Source organism: Macaca mulatta, chromosome 10 (assembly GCF_049350105.2).
Source record: "Macaca mulatta isolate MMU2019108-1 chromosome 10, T2T-MMU8v2.0, whole genome shotgun sequence".
NCBI classification, from domain to species: domain Eukaryota; kingdom Metazoa; phylum Chordata; class Mammalia; order Primates; family Cercopithecidae; genus Macaca; species Macaca mulatta.
In genome coordinates, this window is record NC_133415.1 from 35,043,341 (window position 1) to 35,060,230 (window position 16,890).

Below are 16,890 nucleotides of genomic sequence, written 5' to 3' on the forward strand. Positions count from 1 at the left end.
TTAGCTGAGCTTGGTAGTGGGCGCCTGTAATCCCAGCTACCCGGGTGGCTGAGGCAGGAGAATCGTTTGAATTTGGGAGGCAGAGGTTGCAGTGAGCCAAGTTTGCACCACTGAATTCCAGCCTGGGTGACAGAGCAAGACTCCATCTTAAAAAAAAAGATTGAACCGTGAAGAAATAGAAAACCTCAACAAATCAATAATGAGTAATGAGATCGAAACAGTAATAAAAAGTCTCTCACCAAAGAAAAGCTGGCCGAGCGTGGTGGTTCACGCCTGTAATCCCAGCACTTTGGGAGGCCGAGGTGGGTGAATCACTCGAGTTCAGGAGTTAGAGACCAGCCTGGCCAACATCATGAAACCCCACCTCTACTAAAAATACAAAAATTAGCCGAGCTTGGTAGTGGGCACCTGTAATCCCAGCTACTCGGGTGGCTGAGGCAGGATAATCATTTGAACCTGGGAGGTGGAGGTTGCAGTGAGCCACGGTCGCACCACTGCACTCCAGCCTGGGTGACAGAGTGAGACACCATCTCAAAAAAAAAAAAAAAAAGATTGAACCGTGAAGAAATAGAAAACCTCAGCAAATCAATAATGAGTAATGAGATTGAAACAGTAATAAAAAGTCTCTCACCAAAGAAAAGCCAGCCGAGCACGGGGGCTCACGCCTGTAATCCCAGCACTTTGGGAGGCTGAGGTGGGTAGATCACTTGAGGACAGGAGTTCGAGACAAGCATGGCCAACATAGCAAAACACTATCTCTGCTAAAAATATAAAAATTAGCTGGGCGTGGTGGCACATGCCTGTAATCCTAGCTACTCAGGAGGCTGAGGAACAAGAATAACTTGAACCTGGGAGGCAGAGGTTGCAGTGAGCCGAGATTACCCCACTGCACACCAGCCTGGGTGATCGAGCAAGATTATGTCAAATAAATAAATTAATTAATAAAGCCCAGAACCTGATGGCTTCACTGCTGAATTCTGCCAAACATTTAAAGAAGAAATAATATCCCGCCAGGCACAGTGGCTCACACTTGTAATCCCAGCATTTTGGGAGGCTGAGGCAGGTGGATCACTTCAGGTTAGGAGTTCAAGACCAGCCTGGCCAACATGGTGAAACCCCATCTCTACTAAAAATGCAAAAATTAGCTTGGTGTGGTGGTGGACGCCTGTAATCCTAGCTACTCAGGAGGCTGAGGCAGGAGAATCCCTAGAACCCAGGAGGCGGAGGTTGCAGTGAGCCCAGATGGCACCACTGCACTCCAGCCAGCCTGGGCAACAGAGTGAGTCTGTCTTTAAAAAAGAAAAAATAATAATACGAATTCTATTCAAGCAAGTGCTTCAAAAAATTTGAAGAGAAGGGAATACTTCTAAACTTATTCTAGAAAGTCAGCATTACTCTGGTACCAAAACCAGACAAAGACACAACAAAAAAGAAAACTACAGGCCAATATCATGCATAAACATAGATGCAAAAATTCTCAACAAAGTACTAGTGAACTAAATTCAACAACATGTTAAAAAATAATTCACCATGATCAAGTAAAATTCATCCCAGGAATTCAAGGATGATTCAACACATGCAAATCAATAAATGTGATACATTACATTAACAGAACCAAGAACAGAAGCCATATGACCATTTCAATAGATATTGAAAAATCATCCAATAAAATTCAACACACCTTTATAGTAAAAACCCTCAGCAAACTGGGTATAGAAGAAACATACCTCAAAATAACATAGGCCATAGTTGACAAACACACAGCTAACGTTGTATATTGAAAGCCTTTCTTCTAACATCTGGAATAAGACAAGGATGCTCACTTTTCACCACTTTTATTTAACATAATATTGAAAGTCCTGGCAGAGCAATTAAGCAAGGGAAAAAAATAAAGAGCATTAAAATTGGAAAGAAAGAAATCATAGCCTTGTTCACAGATGACATGAACTTACACTTAGAAAAACCTAAAGACTCCACCAAAAAACTGCTAGAACTGGTAAACTAATTTAGTAAGTTGCTGGATACAAACTCAATGTACAAAAATTAGTAGCATTTATATATGTCAATGGTGAATAATCTGAAAAAGAAATCAAGAAAGCAATCTCATTTACAATAGCTACAAAAATTTGAAATACATAGGAATCAATTTAGACAAATACATGAAAAATTTTGATATGGTTTAGATGTTTGTCCTCTCCAAATCTCATGTGGAAATGTGACCTCCAATGTTGGAGGTGGGCCTAGTGGGAGGTGTTTTGGTCACGGGAATGGAACCTTCATGAATGACTTGGTATTGTCCTGCAGTAATGAGTGAGTTCTCAGTCTATGAGTTCATGTGAGATCTGGTTGTTTAAAAGAGCCTGGCGCTTCCTCCCTCTCACTCTTGCTTCCTTTCTCACCATGATTTGCTTGCTCTCTCTTTGCCTTATGCCATGATTGGAAGCTTCCTGAGGCCCTCATCAGAAGCAGATGCTGCTGCCATGCTTCCCGTACAACCTGTAGAACCATGAGTAAAAGTAAACCTCAGGCGGGGCCACTCTGAAAGTAGGCCCAGCTGTTCTGATGCAATTCAGAAACTCTAACTATACTAAAATCTGTAACCCATCTCAATTCCAAATTTTGGACTGAGTAGTCCCAGCCAAATTGAGACAGTAATTCTGATCTCCTCAAAGTGGTAAGCATAGGAAAACGCTGTGAAGGTGTAGAAATAAGCATTGTGACAAGAAAAATGTCTACCAAATCCGTGATATTACTACTTTGCATTAGGTTTAGAAAAAAACTGAAATCATCATGGTAATTTGTATGTATTATTTGTTTCTCAAGGCATTTGAAATACTTTGGAGACTGTCATGTTAGAGAATCTGGCACATTATGGTTGTGATTAATTTGAAATAGTTAAGAGGATTTGATATTCGTTTTGTCACTTATTTTGAAACATTAAAAATGTTGAATGATAATAGATTTGGATATTTTAAAATGTGTAAAATAATTTGATTATTTTGTGATCAGTATTGAAATTTTTCCAAATAATTTGATTTATGAAAATTTTAGATTAAGACTTAAGTTCTGGGTAAGGAACTTAAATGCGTAGGGTGGTTTTGTCATAAAGAAATGAAAGCTTGTCTTATTAAGAATTTGATGAGCAGCCTGGGTAACAGAGCGAGACTCCGTCTCAAAAAAAAAAAAAAAAAAAGAATTTGATGAGAAGGTAGGGTATACTATGTTGATGGCTATGGTTTGACATGCCCAGGAAACCCAAGTATCCAATTTCATTAATATATCTTCCAAAAACAGATGTTAAATACCTTTTAAAGAAGAACTCTGCTGTTAGCTGCTAAGGTTAAAAACTTAAAAATTTTCAGGCTGGGCGTGGTGGCTAATGCCTGTAATCTCAGCACTTTGGGAGGCCAAGGTGGCTGGATCACCGGAGGTCAGAAGTTTGAGACCAGCCTGGGCAACATGGCGAAATCCCATCTCTAATAAAAATACAAAAATTAGCTGTTGAACCCTGGAGGTGGAGGTTGTAGTGAGCTGAGATCGTGCCACTGCACTCCAGCCTGAGCAACAGAGTAAGACTCCATCTCAAAATAAATAAACAAATAAATAATTACATAAAGTGATTTGAGGAATGGGGATGAACGAAAGTTCCCTTGTGTTTGCTGGAATCTGAAAGGCTTTTTGATGGAGTGACTTTTGAGAAGGGTCCTGAGGAATGAGACAGTGGGTAGAGGGGAGAGAAGGGCATTTTAGGCAAAGGAAAGGGATTGAGTTTTTTCAGGGGATGCGAGAGGTCTAATGTGACTGGATTGACTGAGGGGTTATAGTGGGGGAGGTGGGCTGTGAGGAGCCATGGGTGTGTCTTGGGCAGGAAGGAGACATTTTGATTTCACAAATACTTATGGAGCTTGATGAGCCATGCATAGCACAGGCACTAGACTCAAAAGGCCACAGGAGGGAGAGTTTCAGAGGCTCCACGGGGCCTTTGACAATGCTGAGGTGGGGATCCAAGTCAGATTCCAAGGAGAAAGTGGCTATTGTGGAGGTGGAGCTCCCATGCAAAGAAGGCCTGAGTTAAGAAATCTTAAAAATAGCAGAAAAGCCAGTTCTAGTGTGGGGGCTGGAAGGGGCAGCAGAAGAACCCCCTTGCAATTCTGAGTAGAGTTTTGTGCGGCCATGACCCTTTCCTCTGCCTCCCACACACTACATTCTTGTCCTCTTTTCTTGTTTCCTAGCCCCTCAGGCTGTAGCTGTGTTTGTTCAGCACAGGTTTGCAGATAAGCTCAGGAAACCTGAAGCCGAGGTGACAGGGGAGGAGAGGAACCCAGTATTTGCTGAGCACCGACTAAATGCCAGGTCCTGGTTGTCCTGTTTAATCCTCACAACCCCCTGTGAGGTGGGCATTTTATAGAAGAGCAAACAGGCCGGAAGAGTTGAAGTACTGTCACGCGTGTTAATGGTGGGGATAGGTTCTGAGAAATGCGTTGCTGTTGTGGGAACATCAGAGTTTCAGAGTGTACTTCACAAACACACTACTCCACCCTGGCTAGACAGCATAGCCTACTGCTCCCGGGTGGCAAACCTGCGCAGTGGGGGACTGTGCTGAATACTGTAGGCCATTGGAACACAGTAGTAAGTATTCATGTATCTAAGCGTAGCTAAAGATAGAAAAAACACAGTCAAAATATGGGTCCAGGCACAGTGGCTCACGCCTGTAATCCCAGCACTCTGGGAGGCCGAGGCAGGCGGGTCACTTTAGGTTAGGAGTTTGAGACCAGCCTAGCCAACATGGCGAAACCCCATCTCTACTAAAGTTACAAAAATTAGCCGGGCATGGTGGCACACACTTGTAGTCCCAGCTACTCTGGAGGCTGAGGCAGGAGAATTGCTTGAACTCGGGAGGTGGAGGTTGCAGTGAACAGAGATACCATCACTGCACTCCAGCCTGGGTAACAGAGCGAGACTTTGTCTCAAAAAACAAAAAAACAAAAACAAAATACGGTATTATCACCTTCTGGGACCACTAGATGGGTCCCTCATTGACGGAAACACAGAGTGGGACTGCAATTTGCCCAAGGTCATGTTTTGAGGAAGATGGCCGAGTTCTACCCGCTTTCCCACACTTGCACTACTCCTATTCTTGGATCTCCTGGAGGACTACACAGTCCCTTGAACTTCCCCCCCTTTTTTTTTTCTCCCAGTCTCACTGCCCCCTTTGGCCTCTTTTCCCTTTCTACCCAGCCTAAATTCAAGGTTGGTCACAGGGACTCTCACCAGTGTCAAACCATGCAGATCACCTCTGCTGACCGAGGCTTGGGACTGTGACAGAGCCCACTGGGTGCCCTTGGGGTCAGGGGTTCCACAGTGCACAATTCCAGGAAATGCCATCACTAATGTAGTCCATGTGAATGGCATCTCCTGGTGTTATGCAGTTTACGCAGCCTAAGCCCCTGTATGCCAGGTCCCTGACAAGGCTCTTTCCTTCTTCCTTCCCTCCATCCCTTCCTTCCCTCTTCCTTTCCCTTCCCCACGTTTTCTTTCTTTTCTTTCGTTCTTTCCTTCCTTCTTCCTTTCTTTCCTTCCTTTTTTCTCTCTCTCTTCTCTCTCTCTCTCTCTCTTTCTGGAACCAGTAAACAATATGGGGAAAGGACATACGTGAGATCAAGGCTATGGCCTACATGATAAGACCTGGCTACCTGGTGCATCCTTGCTCCTTACATAAGCACAGCTGAAGTTCATTCTCCTTTTTTCTGTTTTTTTTTTTTTTTTAAATTAAATTAAATTAAATTTTTTTAGACAGAGTCTTGCTCTGTCGCCCAGGCTGGAGTGCAGTGGCATGATCTCGGCTCACTCCTCACTGCAACCTCTGCCTCCTTGACTCAAGCAATTGTCCTGCCTCAGCCTCCTGAGTAGCTGGGGTTACAGGCGCCTGCCACAACACCCGGTTAATTTTTAAATATATTTAGTAGAGACGGGTTTTCTTCACGTTGGCCAGGCTGGTCTTGAATGAAATTCATTATTATATGCAGTCTGCACAGAGCAAGAAATCTTCCAGGCCAGGGAACAAGAAGCATAGGCCTGCTGCCTTTCACACACATTTTTTTTTTTTTTTTTTTAGGCTAACAGGTACCAGAAGCCCAGAGCCTTCTATTTTGTACAAATCTGTAGTGAATGTACTTCTCAGTCAGGGCTGTGGGGACCAAACCTTCCCCAACCTGATGCGTGCCATCCTGCAGCTCTCCAGATGAGTGGGACGCATGGGTGTGGTTTCCCTCAGAGTGTCTGACTATGGGGTGACAGCTATATGGTCTGCCTTTATATCTGCCTGACAGTTTCCTTATCATGTCCCTTAGCATGATTTTTTTTCATCCCCTTGCGGTTTTTTTTTTTTTTTGACAGGGTTTCACTTTTGTTGCCCAGGCTGGAGTGCAATGGCACCATCTCGGCTCACTGCAACCTCCACCTCCCGGGTTCAAGCAATTCTCCTGCTTCAGCCTCCCAAGTAACTGGGACTATAGGCATGCACCACCACGTCCAGCTAATTTTTTGTATTTAGTAGAGATGGGGTTTCACCGTATTGGTCAGGCTGGTCTAGAACTCCTGACTTCAGATGATCCACCCACCTCGGTCTCCCAAAGTGCTGTGATTACAGGCTTGAGCCACTGAGCCTGGCCCCCTTTGTGGTTGAGTGTTCCCAATCAGCCTTCATGGGTGGGGCTCGCAGGTTCATGCTCTCCTGGCTCCCAGATGCCAGTGGAAGCCACTGCCAGCTCAGGACGCTGTGGCAGTGAGATTTTCAGCAGTGGCACAGGGCCGGCGCCCAGCATGAGCCTCCTCCCTCCCTGAGGATCGATTCTCTGGGGAAATATTTGATTGCAGAGGCCAAGGGATGACCGTCTACTCCCCTTGCAGCAATATCATCATTAGACTGCAATTTGTATTGTCCTTGATCTCCCTCTCTTTTTTTATTTTTAGAGACGATGTTTCGCCATGTTGACCAGGCTAGTCATGAACTCCTGGCCTCAAGCGATCCGCCTGCCTCAGCCTTCCAAAGTGCTGGGATCAGAGGCATGAGCCACTGTGCCTGGCCTTGTCCTTGATCTCTTTCTGCCACCCACTCTGTTCCCTGGATGCTCTGAAATGACCTGTCAGGCTGCCCATGCTTTGGTGAGGATAGGCATTACATTACATTAGTTGGATGTAAATTTGGCTGGGGCAAAAGAGACCCAGAATAAATTGGTTTAAAACCAGAGAACTGGTTTTCTTTTGTGTGTAGAAGTTCGAGTTGGTATGGAGGCTCTGCTTCATGGAACCATCAGTGGGGCAGGCTCCTTCTTTTTTTTTTTGAGACGGAGTCTCGCTGTCGCCCAGGCTGGAGTGCGGTGGCCAGATCTCGGCTCACTGCAAGCTCCGCCTCCCGGGTTTACACCATTCTCCTGCCTCAGCCTCCAGAGTAGCTGGGACTACAGGCGCCTGCCACCTCGCCCGGCTAGTTTTTTTGTATTTTTTAGTAGAGACGGGGTTTCACCGTGTTAGCCAGGATGGTCTCGATCTCCTGACCTCGTGATCCGCCCGCCTCGGCCTCCCAAAGTGCTGGGATTACAGGCTTGAGCCACCGCGCCCGGCCTAGGGCAGGCTCCTTCTATCTTTCCATTCCACCTTTCTTGGGGTCATGTCCTTGTGTGTATGTGGGGGTGGTATTGCAGCCAGTGGGAAGGGGAGAGGAAAAGGGAAGGAGAACCCTGTCCCTGTGAGTGTGTGACCTGGAAGGGATGGGAAGCACTTATGTTCACATCCCATTGAGGAATGTTTCTGTCTGTGAGAGAGGGTGGGAAGTGTGGTCTTATTCAGGGGAGCAGGTGCCCCCTGAATTCTAATCTCTGCCACAGGCCAGTTCCGTAGTGTTGGGCTGTGTTCTCAGGACCTCTGTTTCCATAGGTTGTACTTGCAGGCTTCCCTCTGGTTGTGCAACAATATTACTGCCTCCTCCTGAGAGCCTGGTGACATCTCCTCTGCAAAAGCTTCTCTCCTTGTCCAAACTCCAGCCAGGTTCCTCTGAGCCCCCTTCTCTATTAGGCCTCAACCTTGGCTTATAAAGATTTGAACAAACATTATCATAGTCTCTAACAACTCATCCCTGTGGTGACCCTAGGGCCCCCGTCACTGCCTGCTTCAAGTGCCTACTTGAGAAAACTCAAGGTTGTCAGAAGAATTTACTGTTTGTTCCAGCCAACAACAGAAGACAGGGCCCCTGCCTTCCAGTCTCTGTGGGAATACAGGAGCCTAACTTCAATAAGCCCCTGTCAATAAACCCAGATGGGTTTCCAATGGACAAAACCCTCTCCCCACATTCTATAATTTCTCACTTCCATGACTTGCTTACCCTCTCCCTATCCCCTCATTCTTCCTTTCTTTATTTGACATGGAGTCTTGCTCTATTGCCCAGACTGGAGTGCAGTGATGGGATCTCGGCTCACTGCAACCTCTGCCTCCCAGGTTCAAGCGATTCTCCCACCTCAGCCTCCTGAGTAGCTGGGACTACAGGCTGCGTCACTACAGCTGGCTAATTTTTGTTTTTTGTTTTTTTTTGGTAGAGATGAAAAAAAAAATGTTGGCCAGGCTGGTCTCAATCTCTTGATCTCCAGTGATCCGACCGTCTCGGCCTCCCAGTGCTGGGATTACAGGGATGAGCCACCATACCGGGCCCCCTCATTCTCCCTTGAAAGCACCCAGTCACCTCTGCACAAATCAAAATCAGCTCATGCTGGACTCCTTTCCTGATTGCAATAGTGCATTACTGGCAAAAATCTGTCCTTGTCATTTACTAGTGTCCGGCTTTGTTTGTCATTGACATGTCTCCCCATCCTTCCCTTGGCAGGGCTGGATTTCAAGATTCTCCCAGACCATTCTAGAGGGAAGGTGACTTCGAGATTATGGGATGCTGTCTGTCCAGAGTATGCTATTCCCTTAGATGTGGTGTGAGACCCACTTTCACAGATTCTATAGTCACTGCTGTGGAAGTGCAGAAAAGTATTTAAGGGCGTAATGTCCACATCCAGCCCACACCCACTCCCCATTCTGAGCTGCCACTAAGGAAAGGTGAATTGATCCCCCTTCCTACCTACTTATGGCTCTTGTCTGCTCCTCCTGCTTTTGTAGAAAGCATGTTTTATGGCTTAGATTGGGGTGCTGGTGTGTGTCTGTGTCTCTTGAAGTACTGCATCTTTTACTTACCCTGCTGCCTGCTACAGATGATATACTGGGGAGAAAGTTCAGACTGTGTCCCGAGATGGGGGGCAATCCTGCACATCGAGGATGATAAGTTGAGTTCCTTGATCAGAGCAGAAGTTGCCATTTCCCACATGCCGGGACGTGGTCACTGGCAAGGCCTCCAGTGGTAACTGCAGCATCCCCTCAAACAACCTGGTGATGTTCTGACGTGCAATGGTCTCTTCTGGCAGTGTTCTACTGTTTGCATATGTACCGCCCTATCTGGCATGTTGTTGCTCACACTAATATATCAGTGTGTGTGGAGGTTGAAGCAACTCCAACTTGCATGCTTTTGCATGCTAATCCATCATGTTGACTTCTGATTAACCCCAGGTCTGTGAATGCCTCTAAAATTTCTATTTTTATCCACTATTCCTCATTTAAGAGCTAGTATTTCCTGCCTCAGGTGGAAACAACCTTGATGTTTTGCATAAATTACAGACTATGATGTACGTAGCATTCTTGTCTTTTCCTGGAAGGTTGACTTTGTGCTGCACATTCCTTATTGAACACATAGATCCTATTTCTGTAGTATATAAGCCCTGGGTCTTGGGGGTAACAGTGCAGAGGTCTACCTGTCTTGCTGCTGCCCAAGACCATGCTTCTGTCCATAAGTTCCCAATAAATCACCCTCTACTGACAAATTGGGTTTGTCTGCCTTATTCTTTGATTTCTTGGCTCCTTTGGGTGTTGCTTTGTATATTTGACTCTTTCATGAAACAGTGTGAGATCTATATATCATCCATTGGTCAAGTGAAGGCCCAGTTGGGTCCTAGTCTCATTGTTTGGTGCATCACAGGGGACAGGACTGCGTCCAGGGACATGTCCAGGCACTACCTGCTTTATCTTTGGATGCTGGATCGTGATCTCAGCTCCAGAGCAGCTGCGTGGTAAACCTTCAACATCCTGATTCCTTCTGAACATAAGTCCACCCAGTAAAGAGATCCACTCAAGCATTTCAATGGCTCAGTGGGATGCCCTCCTTAGGAAAGCCATTGACCTAAAGTCTGGGGTATTGGTCAGCTCTTCATGGTCTCACATCTGCTCCTACCTCTAAGGAAATCTCCTTGATTACCCAATGTTGTGTCTTCTAGGTCCCTCAGCACTCTCATCCCCATCATGACGGCTCTGGGATTTCTGTCAATATTTGGGTTACGATTTCCTCTTGGTAGCTGCTTCAGAGACCACTGGGCTTAGTGTCTGAGCCCTCATTGGTCAGAGTACATGTTCCTGGCGTGGTCTTGGGTCTTGGCATCCTGGCCTATTCCTGGGGCAAAGTGTGGCATCCTTTTATTAATATTTAATTTAAGAATTAAATATTCTTAAATTAAAATTAATTCTTAAATTAAATTCACTGTAATCATCTTAAACACCTTTTTGGCCAAAGTGGTTATTTACTTATTTGCTAACTTAAGTCACTTTTTTAGGCCTTGGGAATATCATAGCGAAGGAAATAAAGAGCTAATATGGGCTGGTGTTATCAAAACCCCTGCCTCTCTGTATTTTTAACAGGGATATTAAGAAGTGTTGGCTGTCTCTGATGGGTGGGCAACTTGAGGGTTGCCAAGGTGCCTCCCCCACCCGCATGGTGGGTCTCTACACTGACACTTCAATCGGGTACCACTACCCCATCTCCTCGAGTGTCTGACTGGTTTGCTTCTATGGCAGCTGCCCTCACTTTGTTCAGGCTTTGTGCTGGCCTCTGTGGTGAGAGAGTGAGGTGCCCTCTGAAACCCTTGCTCTAATCAAAGGCCTGTTCTTGAGATGATGATTTCATCTGAAGCACCTGGATTCTCAGTTCACTTTGTCTATACCTTGACGTGGGCTTACGTGTCCAGGTGGTCTTGAGTTTAAGACCTTACCCCTGGCAGTGCACCTCTTTCTGCTTTTGCAAGTCCTTGCTAGGGGTACCAGGGATGTAGATGGACATTGCCCCTCCTTTCTCATCTTCATCAACAACACGTTGTTGTCCTGGCCTTGGGTGCTGGGTTTGGCCACTGTGCCTTCATCAGTTTCCCTCTGGACTGCCCCCATTACTGGAGCTGAGCTGGAAGACCTTCCATTGCTTGCATTTTTGTTTTCAAACTCCCTTCAAGCTCACCTGTCCCTCCTGTAGTTGTCAGCACTAGAGCAGCCAGTGCTAGGGAGGTGGAGTCCAGTGAAGGAATGGTGAGAGCAGGCTGGGCAGCTCTATGGAACACTCCTTCGAAACTGGGAGGTCAATAGCACCATAAACTGCCTTCTGCTCCCGAGCCCTGGGCTTGTGGGCTGTCCCAGTGCCTGAGGAGTGCACCTGGGGTTTAGTTTTCCCAGGCCAGGGATGGTAACCAATTGGTCAATTCAGCAAAAGTCCCACCCCAAAAGCTGGAGTAACCCTATTAAGATTCCTCTACCTGGTGTGTGCATTCACTCCCATGTCCCCCCTGCCCCCAGGCTTGCTGCTCCGAATCAGTGAGCCACCCTCTAGGACAGGCTGACTGGAGCCATAGCCTTCTCCCTGTCTCTTCAACCTCAGCTGTCCAGACCTCTGGGTCCGGTCCAGTGCTCAGCGGTTACTCCCACAGGGCTCACACAGCCCAAGTGCCTTTCAGGCCATCTCTGCAACAGGCTGTGGGGAGCCTTTTGCTCTCCTTGAACTTTCCTTGTGCCTGTGTGGAACTGCAAGGTCTTTCTGACAAAATCCTGCCAATGTCTGCCAAAAAGGATCTGCCAGCCACAAAGGCTGGGCTAGCTTTGATATGTTGTTTTCACTTCGTTTTATTGGCAAACAGCACCCAGGCTGTGCAAAGGCCATTCGCGAGGGCAGGGATAGCAGTGGGAAGGTCTTACAGCTCCCTGTCCTGTGTCCTGCTTCCTCATGGAGCAACCCCAGGGACTCTGTGGTTGAAGCAGCCTTAGGGAGGGCGCGGTCTGCCAGGTCAAGTTCTTTTGAGGGTCTCTCCTTCCCTGGTTTCTGTGGCTTTCATAGGGGAGAAGTGATACACCCATCACAAGGTTCATGGCTGACGCTCCTATAAAAAATATAATAGATTAACAAGAATGTGTATGACAGAAACAATTTTCCCTTAAGGAGCTTGCACATACAGAGAGAGCAGGACCCTGAGCTAACCAGTGTGGCAGTTTCTTTTTTCTTTTATGAGACGGAGTCTTGCTCTTGTCGCCCAGGCTGGAGTGCAATGGCGCAATCTCAGCTCACCGCAACCTCCACCTCCTGGGTTCAAGCGATTCTCCTGCGTCAGCCTCCTGAGTAGCTGGGATTACAGGCCTGTGCCACCACGCCTGGCTAATTTTGTATTTTTAGTAGAGACGGGGTTTCTCCATGTTGGTCAGGCTGGTCTCAAACTCCCGATCTCAGGTGATCTGCCCGCTTCGATGTCCCAAAGTGCTGGGATTACAGGCGTGAGCCACAATGCCAACACATGTGGCACAGTTTCAAAGTGCAGAATGGCAGCATCTGTTGAGGGAAAGTATCCCGGGAAGGCCTTCCAAAGAACTAGAACTTGAGAAAGAGCTTGAAAGATGGAGAATCATATTTATTTACTTAAAAATATTTATTTATTTATTTTAGAGACAGGATCTGGCTCTGTTGCCCAGGCTGGAGGGCAATGGCATAATCTTTGCTCACTGCAGCCTCAACTTTCTAGGCTGAAGGGATTCTCCCACCTCAGCCTCCTGAGTAGCTGGGACTACAGGCAAGAGTCACTGGCAGGGCTAATTTTTGTGTTTTTTGTGGAGATGCCACCTTGCCCAGGCTGGTCTCAAATTCCTGAGCTCAAGCAATCCATCCACCTCAGCCTCCCAAAGTGCTGGGATTACAGGCACGAGCCACTGCACCCAAACAAAATGTGTTATTTTACTACCTCTACTTTTAACATATATCAGTCACTTTAGAACATCTAGAAAGATGAGATATTTCCAAAAAGTATTTACTATTGTCTACATACAGTAGTGAGGAATGAAGTGCACACATAATACTAATTAGAATATGAAAATGCCTTCTAAACACTCCCAGTCTGGCATGGAACTCTGCTCTCTTCCTCCTCATGTCCCCCTCCGTGTCCTCTAATCCAGTGAACACATGTGGATATGTCCCCTCTGGGCCAGCTTCCAGGTGTGGTCTAAGAATTTCGTTTCAAAAAATCATTTCCAGAAAACATTCATGTTCTATGACTGTTGTTTTAAACAAGTGGGCATTTACAAGATGCGTGATCTCCTAACTCTACCCTACCCTTGTGGACCACCTCTTTAATCTAGAGGGGCTAGATGGAGCTAGCGTTTTCTTTCAGAAGGCTGGGGGGGCGGTGAGAGCGGCTTTCCACCCTGTACACCCGGGCCCTCTGGAAAGGCCAGTGAGCTCTCCCACAGGGTGGCAGCACTTCCAGCGGACCGGTGTGGCACGTCCTTCTGCCGCCCCTTCCTCCCACAGCTCAGCCTGGGCGCCGGGACCAGTCGCCCGCTCCCGCCTCCACCACTGGGCCACACAGCTCCCCCCAGCAAAGCCTTTGTCCACGTGGCCAGGACTAGGTAGGCTCACCCGGGACTAGGTAGGCTCGCCCAGGCCTAGGTAAGCTCACCTGGGACTAGGTAGGCTCACCCAGGACTAGGTAGGTTCGCCCAGCTGGTGGGAGTCACCTCCTGCGGCTCCCAGCTGCTCCGCGGTCTGAAGCGGTGCCTCCAAATCCAGAAGGCCCCGCGGCCCCGCGCTTCCCGCCCTCCGCAGCGGGAAGGCCTGAGGGCCCGCGCTTCCGGCCCTCCACAGCCAGAAGGCTTCGGGGCGCTGTGTTTCCCGCCCTCCACACCCGGAAGGCTCCGGGGGGGCCCCCCGCGCGTCCCGCCTTCCACAGTCCTGTGGTCCTGGGTTCCACGATTCCTGCCCTTCACAGTCGGAAGGCCTCGAGGCGCTGCGCTTCCCGCCCTCCACGGCCCGAAGGCCCCCGCGGCTTGGTGGGGAGCAGGCCTAGCAGGGTTGGGCCGCCACCGGTGGCCGGTGGGGTCCAGGCTGGGAGAGGCCGCCGCCAGGTCCAGGAGGTGTGGAGTGGCTCAGCGCCCCTCTTCAGCTTCAGGGCCGCTTGAGCGCGCGCGGCTCCCGCTGGGCTTCTGGGTTCGCCTCCGCACGGAAAGAGGCCAGGCAGTCCAGGCCCAGCTCACCCGCCTCTCACCGGCTCTGCAGAAATGCTTTCTGTTTTTAAATTCCAGACGTTTTTGCTTTCGCGTTTACATTTTGATCCCGGATCCTTCTCTGATTCATCTGCATCAGGGCTGAGGTGTGGAGTCGGATAATTTTTTTCTCTGTGGATATGCAGTTGGCCCAGCGCCCTTTACTGAAAGCCATGCACTCCTCGAGCTGCACCTCCTGTCAGGTGGGACCACATCTTCGTGTCTGTCTGGGACTCCTGTTTGCTTCACTGGTCTGAGAATATGTCCCTGTGCGGACCTTCAGGATCTTAAGTTGCCTCAGCTTTAAAACAAGTTCTGCTGTCTGGCAGTGAAATCCCCCAGCTGGGTTCTTCTCTTTAGGGTTGCTTTGGCTGCTCAGGGGTCTTTGATTTTCTGTGTCCACTGGAGAATCATTTTCAATGTGCACAAAAATGCTGGGATTTTGGGTGATATTCCACTGAATCTGTACATCAAATCAGGGAGATTTGGCATTAAAATACTGACTCTTCCAATCCGTGAACATGATCTATTCCTCCATTAATCTAGATATTCTTTAATTTTTCCTCAGTTACATTTTGTGTGTTTGAAATGCTTATTTCTCAGTGCTGTAAAAAACAAACAACAACAAAAAGCACTTGAATATAAATTTTTCTCAGCAAGGCCATTTTTATACTTTCTGCAGAAAGGGTACACTTGCCAGCAGTTTTGCCATGAGAGTACACTGAACACAGGAGACAGGGTCATTTATAACCTGACATGTCCACTCTACTGCTATGTCTGGGTTTCCATTGGCTGGAACAGAACCTCACATTCTGTATTTGTCCTGATTGGCTAGCAACTTAGAACTTTTTAAAAGAGGCAAAGGCAGAGGAGAACAAAGGAAGGAGGAAGTAACTTGTGGAATGGTGAGAAAGGTAAAAACACCTTCAAATAAGGAAGAGGAACAGGATATGACCTAATGCTTGCTTGGACCAGTAGAAGCATGCCAGGGCAAATATTTAGGCTAAGTATGGGAGTTAAGAACATAAAGTACATTGATTTCTTTATTACGGCTAGCAGATATTTAAGAATGTTAGCACAGGTCTTTGAATAAATTTTGCTTCTAAGAGAAGTTACTATTTGTTCCTAAGCAGACAAGGAGAAAAGTCTTTGAAGAGGAACCTCTACTTTACTTTTCACATGTGTTTTATATTTTTCAGGGTAGAGTCTTGTGTATCTTTCATTAGTTTTATTCCTAGGTAGTTTTTTGGTTTGGGTACTATTGTAAATGCTCTTTTCAAAAGTTTAGTTTCTAATTGTTATTGCCAGAATGTAGAGTACCTTGGATTTTTTTGGGGGGATGGGTATTTATTTTAATTGTGATAAAATATATGCAACATAAAGTTTGCCATTTAAACCTTTTTCTTTTGGAGATGGAGTCTTGCTTTATTGCTCGGGTTGGAGTGCAGTGGCACGATCTCAGCTCACTGCAACCTCTGCCTCCTGGGTTCAAGCAATTCTCCTGCCTCAGCCTCCCAAGTAGCTGGGATTACAGGCACATGCCACTGTGTCCGGAATTGGTTCCTTCCAGTGGGTTCTTGGTCTCTCTGACTTCAAGAACGAAGCCACGGACCTTTGCGGTGAGTGTTACAGCTTTTAAAGGTGGTGTGTCCGGAGTTTCTTCCTTCTGGTGGGTTTGTGGTCTCACTGACTTCAAGAATGAAGCTGCGGACCTTCGTGGCACAGCTCTTAAAGGTGGTGCGGACCCAAAGAGTAAACAGTAGCAAGATTTATTGTGAAGAGTGAAAGAACAAAGCTTCCACAGCGTGGAAGTGGACCTCAGCAGATTGTGGCTGTGGGCTGGGGTGGCCAGCTTTTATTCCTTTGTTTGGCCCCACCCACATCCTGCTGATTGGTCCATTTTACAGAGTGCTGATTGGTGCATTTACAATCCTTTAGCTAGACACAGAGTGCTGATTTGTGTATTTACAATCCTTTAGCTAGACACAGAGTGCTGATTGGTGCATTTTACAATCCTCTTGTAAGAAAAGTTCTCCAAGTCCCCACCTGACCCAGAAGTCCAGCTGGCTTCACCTCTCACCACCATGACCAGCTAATTTTTGTGTTTTCAGTAGAGACTGGGTTTTGCCATGTTGGCCAGGCTGGTTTCGAACTCCTGAGCTTAGGTGATCCACCCACCTTGGCCTCCCAAAGTGCTGAGATTACAGGTGAGAGCCACTGAGCCTGGCCCATTTAAACCTTTTTTTTTTTTTTTTGAGAGGAAGTCTTGCTCTGTCACCCGGGCTGGAGTGCAGTGATGTGATGTTGGCTCACTGCAACCTCCATCTCCAGGGTTCAAGTGATCCTCTTCCTTCAACCTCCCGAGTAGCTAGGACTACAGGCATGCACCACTGTGCCCGGCTAATGTTTGTATTTTTAGTAGAGATGGGGTTTCCCCATGTTGGCCAGGCCAGTCTTGAACTCCTG

General features: G+C 47.2%; 1 protein-coding gene across 1 annotated transcript in view; it reads right to left on the bottom strand.

Annotated features, from left to right (window-relative positions):
• Positions 1–13,423: 13,423 nt before the first annotated feature.
• LOC100426034 (acyl-coenzyme A synthetase ACSM3, mitochondrial-like) overlaps positions 13,424–16,890 on the bottom strand; it is a 134,119-nt gene continuing 130,652 nt past the window's right edge. Inside the window, exon 7 of the transcript XR_013399662.1 lies at positions 13,424–15,029. The gene's annotated coding sequence lies outside the window, so the exon portion shown is untranslated. The remainder of the gene's footprint in view (positions 15,030–16,890) is intronic.